Raw genomic sequence first — 17,620 nt, 5'->3', positions numbered from 1 at the left:
ATGGGACAGAGCAAAGGCAGGTGTGCCGGGAAACCTCAGGAGCTGTGTGTAGCTCCTGCACAGACCGAGCTTGGAGAGGAAACGGAATCCTTCTTTGGAGGACTTCAGCAAAGCCCATAATAGGGTGAAACAAGAGGTGTTTGTGGCGTGTCAAAATGTAAGGGAGGGGTGCCCCAAACTCAGTAACTGAGATAACTAATATTTTAATGCAATCTTAAAAAGTCACAATCAATGCCAAAAATCCACGATGAAAAGAATTTCAAAACTTCAAATAAAGATGAGATGCCGTTTTGCCCCTGCCTGGATGACCTGCCTCTTACCTCACCCTAATCCCACTGGGCTTTGGAGCACAAAGCCATGTCTTTAAAGTCCAAACTTGCATTTGAGTAAGACTTGAACTTCATGAAGTTAGTGCCTGGACCGTCTGAGTTAGTTCTTGTAGTTGTCTAGGAATGGTCCCAGGCAGTGTGGACACTGGCCACCTTTGATGTAGCTTCAGCCCACCTGCCCGCCCACCTTTACCCAGGGAACGTTGTTGGCAGTGACCCAAATGTCCCACCAGGTGGCACTCTTGTTTTGCTCCAACCAGGCCCGCCCCCCTCCCTTCCGTGAAGGGGATTCTTAGCCCAACTGAAGAGATTTGAACTAGTTGCTAAATTGTTGCCAGTTGTTTTCAGAAAGGCCAGAAAGAATCCTGAGCAGGGATGAGGGCAAGCCGAGATGGCACATGAAGAGGATTGGAGGGATCATTGGAGAGCCCGGAGCCAGGTACAGCTTGCTTAGGAACAATAGGCCGTCCAGCTCTTCAGCAGGTGAGAAAAATGAGAATTTTAAACCATCTTTTGTTCTCGTATGCAGTATAAACACACGTGACATGGGAGAGAAAAGGGGGATTAATGGTTTTCAGTGACGCAGAGGCTGATGGGAAGGGCTCTGGCACTTACCTGCAGTGCTGGCCCCATTAGCTGTGATCTTGGTCAAATAACTGGACTTCGCAAGCCTGAGATTCTTCATCTTGATGTGGGGATCCTTGTAGCTGCCCCCCTGGGGGGTCATCAGAGGCTTAAGTAAGCTGCTGTGCAGAAGGCAATTTGCCTGGCACCCGGCACCCAGGAAGTGTTCAGCAGATGAGAGGTGCTATGATGGGCTTCCTGGCAGAGGCTGAGAAGCTAGAGTTTGCCCCCTCCCGGGCTGTTATTAATTAAGAGATGACCTCAGAGTGACCCAGAGAAATAACTTGATAATGAACCATGGCTTTAGCAGAGTCAACCAGAAGAATTTCCCACCTGGATCGAGTTTCACAGGTGTGATTTTTGAACCAGGAAATCAAGCTGGGTTCCCGGACAAAACAGTCTCACCTTTGGTGACCGGGGGAACATCTGACCACCAGGTGACTGGCCCCACTTAAGCTGTGCATTGTTGTGGAAAGTATCCGTTTACAGGTGCGTTGGTCCATCGTCACCTTCCCATTAACCCAGTCTGTCTCCTTACCGTTCCGAATTCCTGAACTCACAGAGATGCCCCTAAATTTACTGCTCTTCAATAACCACTTCAATAGTGGTAATGGTTTCTGTTTATTGAGGCTTACTGTATGTCAGTTGCTTCATTAAGCACTTTACACGCACTGTTTCGTTTATGCCTTAATACCACATGGAGAGGTAATCGAGCCCATTTTACAGAGGAGGAAATGCAGGTTGAGGGAAACTTAGTACCTCATCCTTCTGCCAGTTATTGGTATAAACTTAGTTCTCTGACTTCTAAATCAATCAATCATCCATCGATCGATTGAGATAGCTATCATCGATCGTTCTATCATCTATTTGACATGTTAAATACAAACTACTTTGATCTACTAATCAAGACACGTTCCTTAGAAGCCTCTAGGCTCTAGGGAAATCTTTGTTGGCCTCAATTCAGGCTTCTCTTTCGACGATATGGAGATGTATTCGTGGCTGTAGTTTGCAGACGCATGCATACAGAACACATATACATGACCTTCTGAGAGCGTGTTCTTACTCAGGGCCCCATATTAGATTGCGATCCACTCTGTGTCAGCCCCATGTCCAGGAGTTCCTGGAGAGAGAATTTCGTGCTGTATCCTCTCACTTGGGAGGATAATCAGACAATGCCACTCTCCATTCGGCACTGAGCTCCCTTTGCGGCCACGGACAAACCTTCTTGACCAGAATGGTCTCACTTTTCAATGGGAAGCTGTTGGACAAGAGAGGGGGTGTCAGAACATCAAGCTCAGTTTGACCAAGCTGCAAGAAAGAGCAGAAGAACGAATCTGTCTTCCCAAAGGAAAAATACCACCAGTGGTCATGGAGGGAACTTGGTTTTCAGTTCCTAACTGGAGAAGACAGATACCTGTCAAACGATGTGCGGTCAGATGGGGAGCCAGTGTGGATAAATGAGAGTTCCCACTTACAGCATGTTTGTTTTTCTCCCCCAAAATGCAGTTTATTTCCTCTAAATTAATATTGTAACTCATCTCAGATTAATAAAGTTTTCTCTAATAGAGGAGGCCCTTAGAGATTCTAGTTTATTACACTAAATGGGTTTTAATTAGACAATTAGAGAATGAGCTCTTCTCCAGGACTTCAAAACTGTCTTGTCAGATATTTCAGTGAAAATGTGGTTGGCTTTATTTATTTAGCAACCTTGAAAAAACAGTCACTTCCTGTTCATATTATTAGAAATGAATTCAGTCCTAAACATCAATGAGTTTACGGATTAAGAGAGAGGAAAAAATAATGTATTTCTTTTGCACGTAAATCTTTTTATTAAAATAAAAATAAGCCCCAGTAGTATAATAAAATATAAAATCACTACAATTTCTTAGGGAAGTCGATTCGTTGAAAGACATTTCGCATTCGCACGCCGAGATGTCTGGAGGCTGGGAGGCAGGGGCCAAGGCTTACCCACCGCTTCATCCTCTGTCCCTCGCATAGGGTTGGTGCATGCTCTGTGCTCAGCACAGGCTTCCTGATTGGAATTCAGGTCCAGCGCACTGATTTGCCTTTATTTGATTCCCTGAGATGGAAAAGGTCAGTCTTCTCTCAGCACTGGCTTCTTCTGTAGAAGGCAGGGCACAGGAGCCCAGCCTTCGGAAGCCACCTCCAGGAGAGAACACCGGCCCCAACCCTCTCCTTTCTCATGTGCGCCCCGGAGGGAAGGACGGGAGCTCAGCTGAGCTGCAGGCCAGACAGAGTGGGGTGGAGGCCCTTTTCCTGAGCACTTGTGACGGTGCATCAGGAGCTTTCTTTATGTATTATTCCCCCGATCAGCACAACAGAACTTTATTTATTATTCTTCCATCAGATGCTCACAAGGAGGATATGAAGACACTCCCATCGTTCATTTCCCCTCCATTCTTAGAGAGTCAAATCACCTGCACCAGGGAAGGACCTGGGATTCAAATCTGGGACTTGAGAATGGAAACTCCTTACACAAGGCCCAACTTCCTCCCCACAGCAGGGATCCACGCAGGAATAAGGGCTCAGCTGAGAATGGTAACCAGCTGTTTGTGACCTTGTGAACAAGGGCATTTCTAGGGCACTAAGGACAAGTGTTTGATTTGGCTGATAACCCACTAGAGAGCTAGGAAATGAAGTTGACTTGAAATTGAATAATTTCATGTTCGGATTTTCTTTTCCTCCAAATCTACCCACTGAAAAGTCCTAGGGCAGGAGGGGACCTGAAAAGAATGTCAGGATGGAAGAGATGAATGTCTTTCTTTTGCATTTATTTATTTTCTTTTTTAAGAGGCTTATCTAAAGCTCCCGAGATCTGCTTAGGTCTTACATAGGAAGGTGAGTGAGTCTCACACTCTTCCATTAGAAAACCATCTTCATAGGTCAAAAGAGTCAAAGGACTCTGAGGTTCTATTTATATCTTCAAAAAGCAAAATTCACTGCTAAGTTCAACACCCATTCTCCTTTCACTGACCCTAATTAAATATCCATTTATCATCTTTTTATCTGGCTTGCGTGGCCCTGAAAACTCACGAGTGCTTTGCTGAGATGCTCGCTTCCTGCCCTCTCTCTGCACCCTCCAGTCTGTGAGCTCTGTTTATCCCGGTCCCTGCATAGGAATCAGGTAAGGAAGAACGATCTCTGTGCCCAAGAAAGAGTTAGGTAGGAGAATTCAATAGAACAACCATGAACATAGGGCCTGTGGTGAGGTGTGAGGGACAGAGTCCTCTCCCTCAAGGGACTCAGTGTCTGCTGCGGGGAGTACAAGCCTCTGTTGTCCAGGACCCCGTGGGGTCCTCTGCTGGGGGCCTGATGAAGGCCCACCTGAAGCTTGCTTTTGTATCCGGAAACTGTCCCTTTGAATCCAGCTCCTGGCCAACTTCTAATTCTAAGACTTTTCTCCTTGGCAGGGAGACCTGAAATTTTTAATTGATTAAAGAGAAAGGCTCCTTTGATGCTAAAAAGGAGAGCATCTGAGTTGCCCAGTAATTTAATGCAGTTACCTGTCCTACTCCCAACCGGCTGGGATGAGCTAGGGAGAGAAAGTGTAGGAATGGACACACAACCAGTTACTTTCTCACTAGCCATCAGCAGATCAGGAATGTTCATTGAGGTTTATGATGCTTCCTGCCGCAGTGTGAAGTGCCTTCAACAAAACAAAAAACAAAACAAAATGATTTCTCTGCATTTCCAAATACTTTCCAATGCTTTCCAATGATTTCACTACCTAGAAACCTCTGGGTTTTTGTTTTTGTTTTTAAATCCATTTAGAACATTTGTGTGTTGAACTTCTGTTTGCTTTTTTGGGAGGATTCTCCCCTCCCTGTAGTGGTTTGCTAGGGCTCTGGTAACAAAGTACCCCAGACTGGGGGACGTAAGCAACAGGAACGTGTTTTCTTACAGTTCTGGAGGCTGCAAGTCTGAGATCAAGGTGTCAGCAGGGTCGGCTCCTGCTATGGGTGCTGAGGGAAGGATGTGTTCCAGGCTTCTCCCCTGGCTTTTGATGGTTTGCTGGTGATCCTTGGCATTCCCTGGCTTGTAGATGCATCACCCCGATCTCTGCTTTCATGTTCACGTGGCCCTCTCCCTGTGTGTGGGACTGTGTCCAAATTTCCCCTTTTTATAGCACACCAGTCATACTGCATTAGGGGCCCACCTCCGCTGGTATGACCTCATCTTAGCTAATGACATCTGCAATGCCCTTATTTCCAAATAAGGCCACATTTTGAAGTACTGGGGGTTAGGACTTCCATGCATGAATTCTGGTGTGTGTGGGGGAGCTCAGTCCAACCTCCGGCTCTAGCAGAAGCACCTCCCCGTTGCTGGCTGAAACCAGAGGTGGGGACATCCCTTCACCTGCTTGCTTCTGGTGCATCTGCTTTCTGGTCCCAGGGGACGACCCTGATGGCTCCTGTGGGTCCAGGCACCCACACAGGACTTGGAAAACGGCCAGGAAGTCTCCCCAGAGTGCAGAGCTGGGGCATACCTGCTCCCTTCCTAGGTCTAAGGGCCGCAATGCCCACACCTGAGCCCCAGAGATTCTGATTCTGATCTACTGGGCTGACGGCTGGGATCCCCCACCATATGTATAAAAACCTCCCCGGGGGATTCTAATATGCAGCCAAGGTTGAGATCCATGGTGATCCCGCCCACTGATTTGCAAACTGCCTGCACATTGGAATCACCCTAGAGGTTTAATAAATTCTTTTTTTTTTTTTTTTTTTTTTTTTTTAATAGATGCTATTTTATTTTATTTTTTTATTTTTTTTTTATTTTTTATTTTTTTTAAAGATTTTATTTTATTTATTTGAGACAGAGAGAATGAGATACAGAGAGCATGAGAGGGAGGAGGGTCAGAGGGAGAAGCAGACTCCCTGCCGAGCAGGGAGCCCGATGCGGGACTCGATCCCGGGACTCCAGGATCATGACCTGAGCCGAAGGCAGTCGCTTAACCAACTGAGCCACCCAGGCGCCCGAGGTTTAATAAATTCTAACGCCTGGCCGCCACTCCCAGAGTTTCTGCCTTCATTGGCCTGGAGTGGTAACCTGGCGTAGGGATTAGGGAATCATTAGGTAAAACCTCAGATGGTGGCTCGCACCTAACTGACGATCATTGCAAACTCAGCTTGGAATTGCTCTCGATGCTGGTTTTGTGGGAGAGATCCCACTCTTTTCACTCTGCCATTGTTGATTGGTTCCCAGTGGCCTCCCCTCCACTGGTATTTTCCTCAAATCAACCAACATGGCAGACAGTGAAGGCTCAAGGGAACTAAGACAAACTTACTTGAAGAAGAGTTTCGGGAAGACACTGTCACTGTGGTTAAACTCAGTCAACGGGCCTAAATGTGAAGGTGAAAAATCATTCGTACATTCAGAGACAAAGCTCTGGTCTCTGATCATCTTTTAAAGGCTTTCTAGTTTTCAGACTGGGTAAAAATTCCCTTTCTCTCCCCCAAGGGGTCAACAGGAAGCTTCTTCCTCCATGGTGGACAGATTTTATTTGACAAGGTATGTTTGGAAAGTCAGATAATTGTACTGACTAGAAATTGAAAACATTATTTTAATGTCCAAACATGAGACTCTTACAAACTATAATGCACGATTTGCACAATTTTAAAAAATGAAAATAAATATCTGAGAAATTTCATGCTGCCTGAAACTAACGTTATAGGCCAATTATATTTTGATAAAAAAAGAAATCTCATGTTTCTTTTTTTCTGAAGCATGGTTGCTTCAGATTGGCCCGCCACCGATGACCGCTGTGATTAATTATTTGTTAGAAAAGTTTGAGACCCGTTGAAACAAGTGGGTTCAGCCTGCTTTTCTATGATTTAAATGACTTTTAATATGCTTTCCCCCTGCTGGGGATGCTCTTCCCTTACTAGGGTACCTGATGAACTCCTCCTTTTGCCTCAAAACCCACCTCAGGTCTCCCGCCCTCTGGCACACCTCCCCCCCCACCCCCACCCCTTAGAGGTTCGCACCACACTCTGTACTCTGCAGAGTCTGTAACTCTAACTTTTGTATGTATTCCACTTATTTGTTTATGCATCTATTTCATCCGTAAGACTCGATACCCTCTGAGGGCAGGAATGACTTTTATTCACTTCTTTTCCATGTGCTTTGCCCTCGGCCTGACATAGAGCAGATCTCAGTAAGAGCCGGTGGATGAAAAGCAATGTTGGCTTGGTTTTTCTTTTTTTCCTTCTTCAAAAACAGCTGAAGAATCCCAAACGCTCCAAGTCACTGCTACTTAAAATCCAAAAGGAGATTGCTAGTGGTTTTATTTTCTGAGTCAGCTGTGTGACTCTGAGTGTGTCCAGAAGACAGAAGAGTTGCCCGGGCAGGGGGCTCAGGGAGGGGTTGCCCCCAGATCCCGGCATGTTGGTGGCAGGGGGAGAGGAGAACGTGGAGGGAGTGCAGGGCAGCAGCTGGGCCAGCTGTAAGGCCTGCCGTCAGCTCCCTCCTCCCAGGCTCTTTGAACAGCTCTGTGCCTACGGCCCCGTGGACAAGCCCTGGTATTGTTTGATTCTAGTGTAGGGTCAGAGGCCTTGTAGGAATGGCATGATTCTACTTCCTTAAATAGCGACTTGGGAATGAAATGAGTAACTGTGTCTTTAATTAGCCATACCCCAGAGGCCCGGAGGGGGCTGGTAAATGGTGGGCTCCCAGCCAAGGTCAGCACTGTGCCGCTGATGCTTGGTCCAGGCTGACTTGGTGGGACGTTTTATTTGCCGGGCTCCGCCAACTGGTCCTGTCAGCCCATCCTCCATTCTGCCCTCATTTCGGCCTGATGGGCTGCTCAGGGTCGACACAAGGGAAGAGGGGAGGAGAACAGCTAACTACTTTTTCTTTTTTTTTTTTTTTAAAGATTTTATTTATTTATTTATTGGAGAGCGAGCGAGAGAGAAACAGCATGAGAGAGGAGAGGGTCAGAGGGAGAAGCAGGCTCCCCGCCGAGCCGGGAGCCTGACGTGGGACTCGATCCCAGGACCCCGGGATCATGACCTGAGCCGAAGGCAGATGCTTAACGACTGAGCCACCCAGGCGCCCATGAGAAGGGATACTGTTTCTTTCTTTTTTTTTTTTTAAAGATTTATTTCTTTATTTGAGAGAGCGAGAATGAGAGAGAGCACATGAGAGGGGGGAGGGTCAGAGGGAGAAGTAGACTCCCCACTGAGCAGGGAGCCCGATGCGGCACTCGATCCCAGGACCCTGGGATCATGACCTGAGCCGAAGGCAGTCGCTTAACCAACTGAGCCACCCAGGCGCCCACAGCTAACTTCTTCTGAGCATCTATCCTGCGCAGGCTCTGGGCCACACACACCGGGAACAGCAGAACGGAAGATCTGAGAAGCGCAGGATGGAACCCGGTGGGAGGGTAGTCCAGGGTAGTCCGTGCTGGGCCGTTCCAGAGCTGTGTCCAAGAAAGAGGGTCCCGGTGACCAAAAGATGCTTCCGAGTAATTTAAGTCCTTTACTTGTATGTTCAAGCTCTGTAAATGGAAGCCACATGGCCAGTCCTGAGCTACCCTTAATACAACCTCTTCCCTTCTCTGTCCTCACAGCCTGAGCCTCCCCTGACACTCTTTCTTCAAAATCCCCAGAAAGCTGCCCTGATCCATGCCAGGTTCCCTTTTCTATCCTGGGGAAAACCTCTTTCTGCCCTACTCTACATGCCTCTCATCTCTTCAAAACCTTCTTTCCTTCTGTCTCTTCATTTTTCTCTCCCAGCCTTTGATTTTGTATCCCAGAAAAGAAAAATTCTGGCAATCCCGAATCCTAGAGAGTGATAGAATGGTAGCAATGAAGTGGAAAAGCACCTTTTTAGCTGGTGAGGAAGGGGGAGATGGGCTGGGAATCCTTAGAGGCTAATCATCTCTTTCCTGTCACTCAGACGCGTGAACAAGATGGAACCGGGGACATGGTATGGTGCGCGAGCAGAGAGGAAGGAATGATCACTCTCCCTGAGGTGCCGAGGGATCAGCTCCCAAAGCCAGGAAGCCTGAGATGAGTGTCAAAGGAAAGTTAGGGACTCCCCATGAGGCCAAGGAGGAAGGAGAAGGGGTTCCCATTCAGGAAGGACAACAGGGGCGCCGTCCCCTCGGATCCAAGAAGAGAAGGTTGAGTCCCTCAGTGGACTTGGTCAGGTCTCTACCCTATTTTCTAGATCTAGACCCCCAGGCTCTCTAGAAGTGTAAGTGATTGCACATGTGGGGCCGGATCCCTTCCTTTTGGCTGTTTGCACTGAAATCTGAGATACAGCAGGGACCTTGATGACGGCTGTGTTCATGAACTGGTCCGGCAGGGCGGACAGATGTCCCCAGCTTACCCAAGGGAAGAGAAGGCAAATGCAGACATCTGTGCTTGGGAGGTGAATTTACTGTCCCGAGGAAGGCGAGAACACCTCGGGCAGGTCTGGGCTGGGAAGGGCAGGGCTGACTTTGCCCAGACCAACTCCCGGACAGTTAGGAATGAGACGGAAAGCCTGCCTATAAACAAGCCTTTCTGCAAGTTCTTTTGGCTTCCTCTTTCCTCAGTCGCCCATTCTTGACAGGTTTATTCTTAAGTGTCATTCCGCTTGGGCTCCACCTGTCCCCCTTTCTTCAGCTGCTCTCACATGCTTGTGCTTCTGGGCTATTAAATACCACATTGTGCTGGGATTGTGGTGTCAGCTGTGATTTACAGGAATGGATCTGCTGGTGCTAACACAGCCCCCAGAATTGAACAGAGCAATCTCTGGAGACACACAGTGGGGTCCCTAGACCCCCAGCATCCCCTGGGAACTTGTTAGAAATGCAGATTCTGGGGCTCTATCCCAGCCCCACAGAACCAGGGGGATGGTGCTGGAAACACAACCACTGGTGTTGGAACAAGCCCTTTGGGCATGCTCTGGTTCAGGGTTGGACCGTCTGTGCTCCAGCGTTGCTGACTGTCCCACTGTTAACCTGTGAGGACCTGGGATGACTAGGGCTGAGTCCTCAGGTGTGTAGGGGTTCCGAGGCCCGGGAAACAAAGGTATCGAAGGGCCTCTTCTCAGAATGAAGACAAAAGCCCTCTTTGCTCTTTTCCACGAGCACCGTATGCTTGACAGCACGCCAGACATGTTCCATCAGAGGCAGAAGTCTGACCTCTCGGCAGGCAAAGGAAGCTTTGCTCTCTGAGGGTGGAGGAGCTCGGGCTTAGGCTCCCAGCGCTGCAGGCGAGCTCCACTGGAGGGCTTTCAGTTCCAGGGCTGATGAATGCACCCATCCCCTCAGTGCCTGCTCTAGGACCCGCCCCACCCCTTCCCCTTCCCCTTCCCCTTCTCAGAAGCCACGACACCCACTTCTCCAGCTCCCCTTGGAGCTGAGCAAGAGGAAATGCACTGTGACGGAAGTAGAGAAATTCCAATTCCCTTTAAGGGACTTTCTGAGGGCAAAGCCTGGAACAGATTTTCAGGGCAGGTTGCACAATCTTTTTTGGACATCTCTCGTAGGGGCCAAGAAATAGAGCCGTTCAAGCTGGTACCTAAACTAGGTACAATCCTGGCTTTCTGTGACTCAGCTCTGTGATCTTGGGGGGAAATTACTTAACCTCTCGGTACCTTCATTTGCTTGATCTTAAATTGGGAGTCATAACGGCACGATGCTCATAGGTGTTTGGGAGGATTAAATTAGATAATGTATCCCGAGTAAGGACGAACTCAGGACCTGGCCTGCAAGTTTTCACTAGATATCAGCTACCAGCTCCTGTCAGGGCCTAGCAGGGCCCAGACACTCCGTGCCTGCCTGCTGAGCGGATGACAGAGTCCACCTCCCTGTCCGGACAGCCGGAAGGCCACCAGAAATACGAGACCACCAAAAATACATTCCACTTGCTATTGCCGATCCCCTTACATTCTGAACAATTCCATTACCAGGGAGTGGTCCTATTTCTTAAGGCTTTAAGGAAGCTCGAAGCAGGTATTTTTCACAGTGGTTTTCTATTTCTGGAATGTCTTCTCTTTTCTGGTCTGTTGTCATCCAATAGGCTGTTGGTGGGGAATCAGAGTGACTTAAATTGCTCCCTTGGACAGAGGGAGGAAACAAAAAGAAATGGAGGCTTCTCGGGTAGAGTTACAAGGCTTACCACCAGGTAGCATTTCCTGACAAGACCCAGCTTGGAATTCTCTTAGCAAGTTGGGAGAGTGAGCCCTCACAACTGCCTGACCCCTCCCACCACACATTCCCAGCAGCCGGAACTTTATCAGCGTGGATGTCGGACAGGGACAGGGGGCTCATTTCCTTGGCTGAGCTGCTAAGGGGAAGAGAAACTGGGTTTTAGCGCTCACACCTGTGCTCCCAGGGAAAGGCACCTTGGGCAGCCACACGTCACACCTGGGACCATCTAATTCCCCGGAGAGATTTGTCTTCTTCATATGCTTTTATACCCACACCATGTAGGTGGTTTCTCCCTACTGTTGACCCAGGCATTTTATAGGGAGGCTGTTAAGAAACTCCAGAGCAGGTGCAAAGGGTGAGGGGTAGGAGCGTTTGCGGAGTGCTCTGGGGGTCCACTCCCTTGCAGAATCCTCCAGTCTGGAAGCCCAGCCGCGGCAGCAACCCAGATCACATGCTTTTGATTTTGCCCAAGTGGCTGGATTTTTCCCTGTGGATGAATCATCCAGTTCTTGTCCTAGCCCCTCCCCCACCTCCACTCCCCTGCAGGGACCTCCAGGTGACCTTGATGGCTGGACATTCCTTTGTGGTGCCCCTCGAACTTCTGCTTGTGGGTGATTTTTTAACCAACATGTAAAAACAGGAACTCACAAAACAGATGAGCTGGGGAAGTGGATGATTATTTGTATTGGCTATATATAGGAAAGAGTCAGTTTATAACAGAATTATTTTTATATGCTATTTTTTTCCCCCCAGAGCTCAGAACAGCCATCCAATCTACGGATGCCTATAAGCATTTATTTTTATAGTGTCTCCTCTCTCCCTCCTGGGGGTCAGATAGGAGCTCTTCCTGACTCCTCTACCACGTTATGACTTTTCCCAGTGCTTGGCGCCGAGCTCGGCGCTCAGCAAGGCCCCGCGAGTGATCCTGACTGCTGGCTATACACAGGCCTGGACAAGGGGAGTCCTGTGGGTGCCTTGGAGCTGTAGCCCCAAGCTGGTCTTTCCAGGAATGCGCTGCTTGAAGAAGCAGTCTTTCTTCCTTTCAAGGTGGCCCGGCAATCAAAGGGCAAGGCAGGTGTGCTCACCCCACCCAGCCTTCTCCCGTCTTGGCTGGGAAAATCTGTGCAACATCGGAAGCAGCCCGAGTGCGTTCTGTACGTGTCTGCATCTGTGACCCCGTTCCTCTGTGGCTGGAAAACAGGCAAAGCGTGAAGCAGGAAAATCTATGGGCTGCAAGGAAGAGAGCTCTGTGCGTTACCGCTGGCTGACTTCCCACCTCTCGGATTAAGTCTGATTTATTTGGCTGTGATGGAGTGTTATGTCTGTCACTGAGGGAGCTGGTTAAGAAGGAAGCCTCTATCTCGGAGCCATGTGAGGGGTCAGCTGTCGGAGGGATGGCGCAGCCAGGGGCTCTGTGCTCTCGGGGCTCGGTGCCCACGGTGCCTCTTCGGCTTTACTCCCAGCTGTCCCCTTCACACCCATGCCGTGCCTTCTCTTGAAATGGCCCAGTAGCTGTGCCTCTGGGGCCTCTGCTCACTCTGTTTCTCTCAGCAGGAGGCCCTTGCCCTCTGTCCGGGTTGCCTGCCCCTGGAGGGGGCAGAAAGCTTCTCCTCTCTGCGTCTCCAGGGCCTGAGATAATGCTTGGCATAGAGAGGATACTCGACAGATGCTTATTAAATGGGGGAGCGCAGGGATGGTAGTCTCTCACCTCACCCGTCCTGCTCACCTGGCTTTCAGGGACATTTACCGAGTGCCTACTATGTGCAGGCTCCATTCTAGGTACTTGGGACACATCGAAACACAAAAATCTGCCCTTATGGAGAGAAATTACATTCTGGTGGGGGTGGCAGATAAAAAAACAATAAATAAATCAGTGATAAGTGCCCTGGGAAGGAGAAATGGGAGTTGGTGTCAATCGTGATCTTAAATAGGGTGGTGAGGGCAGGCGTCAACGGGAAGGAGTGGGTCCCCACCTGAACAACCACTGTACTTTCTCCGAACCTCTTGTCTGGCATTATTGCTTATTCTTTGTACTTATGTATTTACCCACACGCACGCACATATACACATACATCCCCACATATGTGGGTTATGCCTATGTTGGGTCTCTTCCTAGGCTTCAGCATCCAGAAGTGACTTTTATGCCCGATTAGTATTTGTATCCTTTTCAGCATCTAACACATAATAGGTGTTCAATAAAAAGTGGTCAATTGAATGTGTGTTGATACTTGATTTGCTGAAGAGAGTTATGCAGTCATTTTTTCCTTCCTGCAGAAGTAATGCATGTCATCCTGACTATTTTATACACACAGAACTTGCTGTCTTTATGTTCGGTATCAAATACCTTGGGACACTTTGTGAAGAGCATTTACCCTTATACTCGGCTGAAGGGTTGATCTGCCTCAGTGGCCTTTAGGAAGAAAACAGAATTAAGCAGGGAACACCATGGGGTGGGTGGGGGGCAGGGGCAGAGCTTTCTGTCCGTGAAGGATCAGCTTTTTTGAGCTGCGTCGACTCTCAGCCTGGCCCGGCAAGCTTTGGTAAATGTTTTTGCTTCAGGGGACCGACGAATGCTTCGGTGTCCCTAAAGTATGAATGTGGTTTTACGAAAGGTAGTCATATGTGGACCCGGAGGGAGCGCAGTGGGATTAGGTCAGGTAAATCCTGTTTGGGAGGGAACCCAGGTGCAGAGATGGGCTGGGTAACAGAATTGTATGGTGTGAGTGCCTGGGCGCTGTTTTGGCCTGATCTGCAGAGAAGACCTTCCCCTACACCCCGAAGGGGACAACGGTCTTGTCTGTTGCCGTGAAACTTAGATGAAACTTACACTCCTCAGAGTTCCTCGTGCTGTGCTAGATCCTGTTCCAAACTGCCGAAAGGAAATACTAACAATGGTACTATTAATACAAGAGCTTCCATTTAGCACCATGGACCCATCTCCATGTTCAGTTTCTATCCAACATCGTAATTCTCACAGCTGTCCGGGAGGGAAGGGTCACCGTTCCTTCTTTATGGGCAAAGAGACTGTCATTCCAAGAGGCGAGTTTCACCCAGGTTGTCCAGATGGTAAGGGTCAAACTGAGGGTTTGACTCCAGGCCTGTCTGGCTCCAAAACGTGGCCTCACGACCACCAAAGGAGAAGACAATTATTTTTTCTTAGAACAAATGTGGGGTATCCCCTAAAATAGAATCGTGGAGATCACGGAAACACGGGGTCTGGGAGGTGCTGCGTTTGTGTTGCAGTGTGTACCGTGGTGACAATTCGGGACAATGACGTGGCACCCATGTGACGGTCGCAGCAAGTGGGCCACTTCCATGTGCGAACGGGTGCTAGAAAGATATGGCCAAAATGGAAGAGGTTAGGTGAGCTTGGTGAGGTTTATGGAGGGTTTGCTCTTTCAAAGTTTTCTTTAATATCATTGATATATATTTCTAATCTCTCTCTCCCTCTCTCTCTCTCACACACACACACACATGCATGTGCAGTATGTTTAGCCTCTTCTTGCTTCCGAGATCCAAGGCCAGCCTAATGCAAGGCTACACTGATGTCTGCCACCCCACCCCCAAAACACTCTACCACATTCCTTTCTTGGGTTCCCATCTATCCAAGTAAATCAACAGCTTTCTCAACAGTGACTGAGGGTCTTGCCCATTTCCTTTCAATCAGATCCTTTTCTTCTGTTTAATCTACCATCTATTTCCATATACCAATCCTGGAGCAAGTAGACACTGGAAATATTTGTTTAAACAAATCCCACCCCACCAAATTATAGATTAACCCCCTTGCACTAAGCTTTCAAGTTCATTTTGCTTAATAGCCACGGTTAGCCCACGGGTGTAAACGTCTGAGACTATACACCACTCTTCCAACTGCCTCTGCTGCCCCTGTCCCCACCCACTGGGCTCCGGCCAGGCCGATGCATTTCAGCTCCTCCGACCCACTGGGTTCTTTCCCACCTCAGGGCCTTTGCAGATACTGTTGCTCTCCTTGAAGTGAGCTGTCTTCCCTCCACCTCCGATCTGACTCTTCACAGGTCCTGCTGCTTCTCATCTTTGGACTCTCAGCTTGAACACCATCTCCTGAGAGGGGCCTCTCACCACTTTCTGCACCGCGGGTCCCTGACACCTCGTTCTTTATCACTACACCTTGTTTCCTTTGTAGTCCATCACTATTTATAATTATGTATTTCTTTGCTGCCTTGCTTAGAGCCTTTTCCCCCCAGGATGTCCGCTCCATGAGGAAGGGGGTGGATTCTGTCGTTTTCAGCACACATATCCAGCACCTGGAAGAGCCTGGCACAGGCTCTAATAGATGCTCAAGTATTAACTGAGTTGAATGCATGAATGAATGACTGACTATTTTTCATAATCTTTTTTCTTGTCTTTTTTTTTAAATCCTTGAAGATTACTGGGAACTTTCTCACTGCTGTTCTTCTGGTTATATAAATGAATGCCTTTCCCTTGAATGTGGTTTTGGGGTTTTCAGTGTACATTTTCCCCCTTTCAGGGTCAGGTGTCATTTTATGTTCTCTGATCCATGCGGGCAGATCTGCTGTCTTGCTCTTCCCTGCCCTAGTAGGATGTACCCCTTTTCTTGACAGCAAACTGGGAAAATCAACAGGACTGTAGAGAACGATATATAGAAGGGAGGACACTGGGGAGTGAGGCCTTGGGACCGAGGCCGAACATCAGAGAGAAGAAACACTGCGCGGACACATGCCTCAGACTGCTTTCTAGGGAGACGTACCTAGAGGTAGAGATGATTTCTTCACACCGATTACAAATCCAGCCTCAGGGTACGTGGCGGTCATGATGGTGGGTGGAAAGCATCTGTTCAAAGTGTGCTCTGCCGATCAGCAGCCCCAGCAGCACCTGGGAGCGTGTTTGAAATGCAGAGTCTTGGGGCTGGCATTGGACAGACTGAATCAGAATCTGTATTTTTGCCGAGCCACTCGGGTCACTTGTATGGCCAATACATTTTCAGAATCACCCGTCTACTCAAGATAGCTGCTGGAAATTGATTTTGCTAAAGGCAGAGGAAACTTCTAGTCAATTATTGGCATGTGTTCCCGACCAGTTCATCCACCAGGAGGGAGGGAAACTGCTTGTGCAAGCTCTCTTCTGGCCACGAAGAAGGCTGAAGTTGACATGAGCTGGGACAAGTAAGGTGATCTTCTCATTTACCATGGAGTTCTTGAGAGCCAAGGTGGGGGCTTGGGGGACAGTCAAATACTGGAGGCGACAGAGGAGCGGATTTCAAAGATGAGCATGATGCAAGGTTCTTTAAGGGAAGATGGCATGACAAGGTGAGAGCCTTTAAAGACAGAACCTCCGCTCTGTCTGAAACCAAAGACGGTGCCAGTGAGGAAAAAAAGGAGGGTGTTTAAAAAGGTGGGCGTGGCCGCCCAAGGTCACTTACGGAATGCAGACATGCACAGAAGGAGGAAGGAAGAACCCACGACTGAGCAGGAATTTAGAAGACTTACTTGGATCTACACCAAGAGTGGCAGGTGGCTAAGGAAAGAGAAAAAATGTTAACTTGTTAAAGCGTTGGCGACAAGAGCTTCTCTGGGTAAGTGTGGAGCAAGGAGGGCTAGAGAGGAACATTTCTGCTATTTGGAAAGCAGAGTATGTCACTGGCTCAACAAGGTCCGCCTGACGGCTGCCCCCCACCCCCAACTCTTTCTCTATCACATCGTTCATGGCATTTATTGCTGCTTGGAAGTAGGTAGTTGATTTCTTGTTTTCTCATTCATTATCTACTTCGACCTCTTCTAAGATGTGAGCTCTATGAGAGCAGTGACTTCATTTTCCTGATTGGCCACCAGATTCCCAGAGCCTGGCCCATGACAGGTGCCACACACATGTGAATGAATGAACCAAAGTCTGTGACGAAGCCGAATGCCTCAACCCCTGTGTTCTGGGGGAGGTATCCAAACTCTATTCACTTCTGTCTGCTCTGTCCAGACCTGGACATGAGGCTCTCCAAAGGACAATAAACTTAAAAAGAAAAGAGGAGAGTTAGTCACCTTCCTTGAGAACCCACGCTGGGTCCGCATGTGTGACATAAATGATACCACTGAGCTCTCCTGCTAATTGGGGCTGGTCTTCTCATTCCCATTTAACAGACGAAGAATCGAGGTTCAGGGAAGTTAAGTGACCTGCCCAAAGCTACTCAGGAAGCTAGAAGTGAATTGAGTCTCTCTGGTTCCTGAACCCACGCTCTTTCTATTGTGTTGTATTGAGGCTTGGCAGGAACCAGACTAAAAGAGAAATGAACCCTTTAACTGCTTTAAATAAACTTAAATCTCTAAGCCCTGGACAAGGTAGGTAGAAATTATTGCCACAATAATGCTGCTTAAAAAACCACTCCAAAACCCTATGGTGGACGATGAGCGCTTATTTCTCGGTCGTGTGTTTGTGGGCTGGCTGGGGTTTGGCTGATCTAGGCTGAGCTCTGCTGGGCATGGCTCCCAGCTGTGGACTCGGTCCAGGTTTGCTCCGT

Source organism: Neomonachus schauinslandi, chromosome 2 (assembly GCF_002201575.2).
Source record: "Neomonachus schauinslandi chromosome 2, ASM220157v2, whole genome shotgun sequence".
NCBI lineage: Eukaryota > Metazoa > Chordata > Mammalia > Carnivora > Phocidae > Neomonachus > Neomonachus schauinslandi.
Note: the sequence above shows the minus strand (reverse complement) of the source record.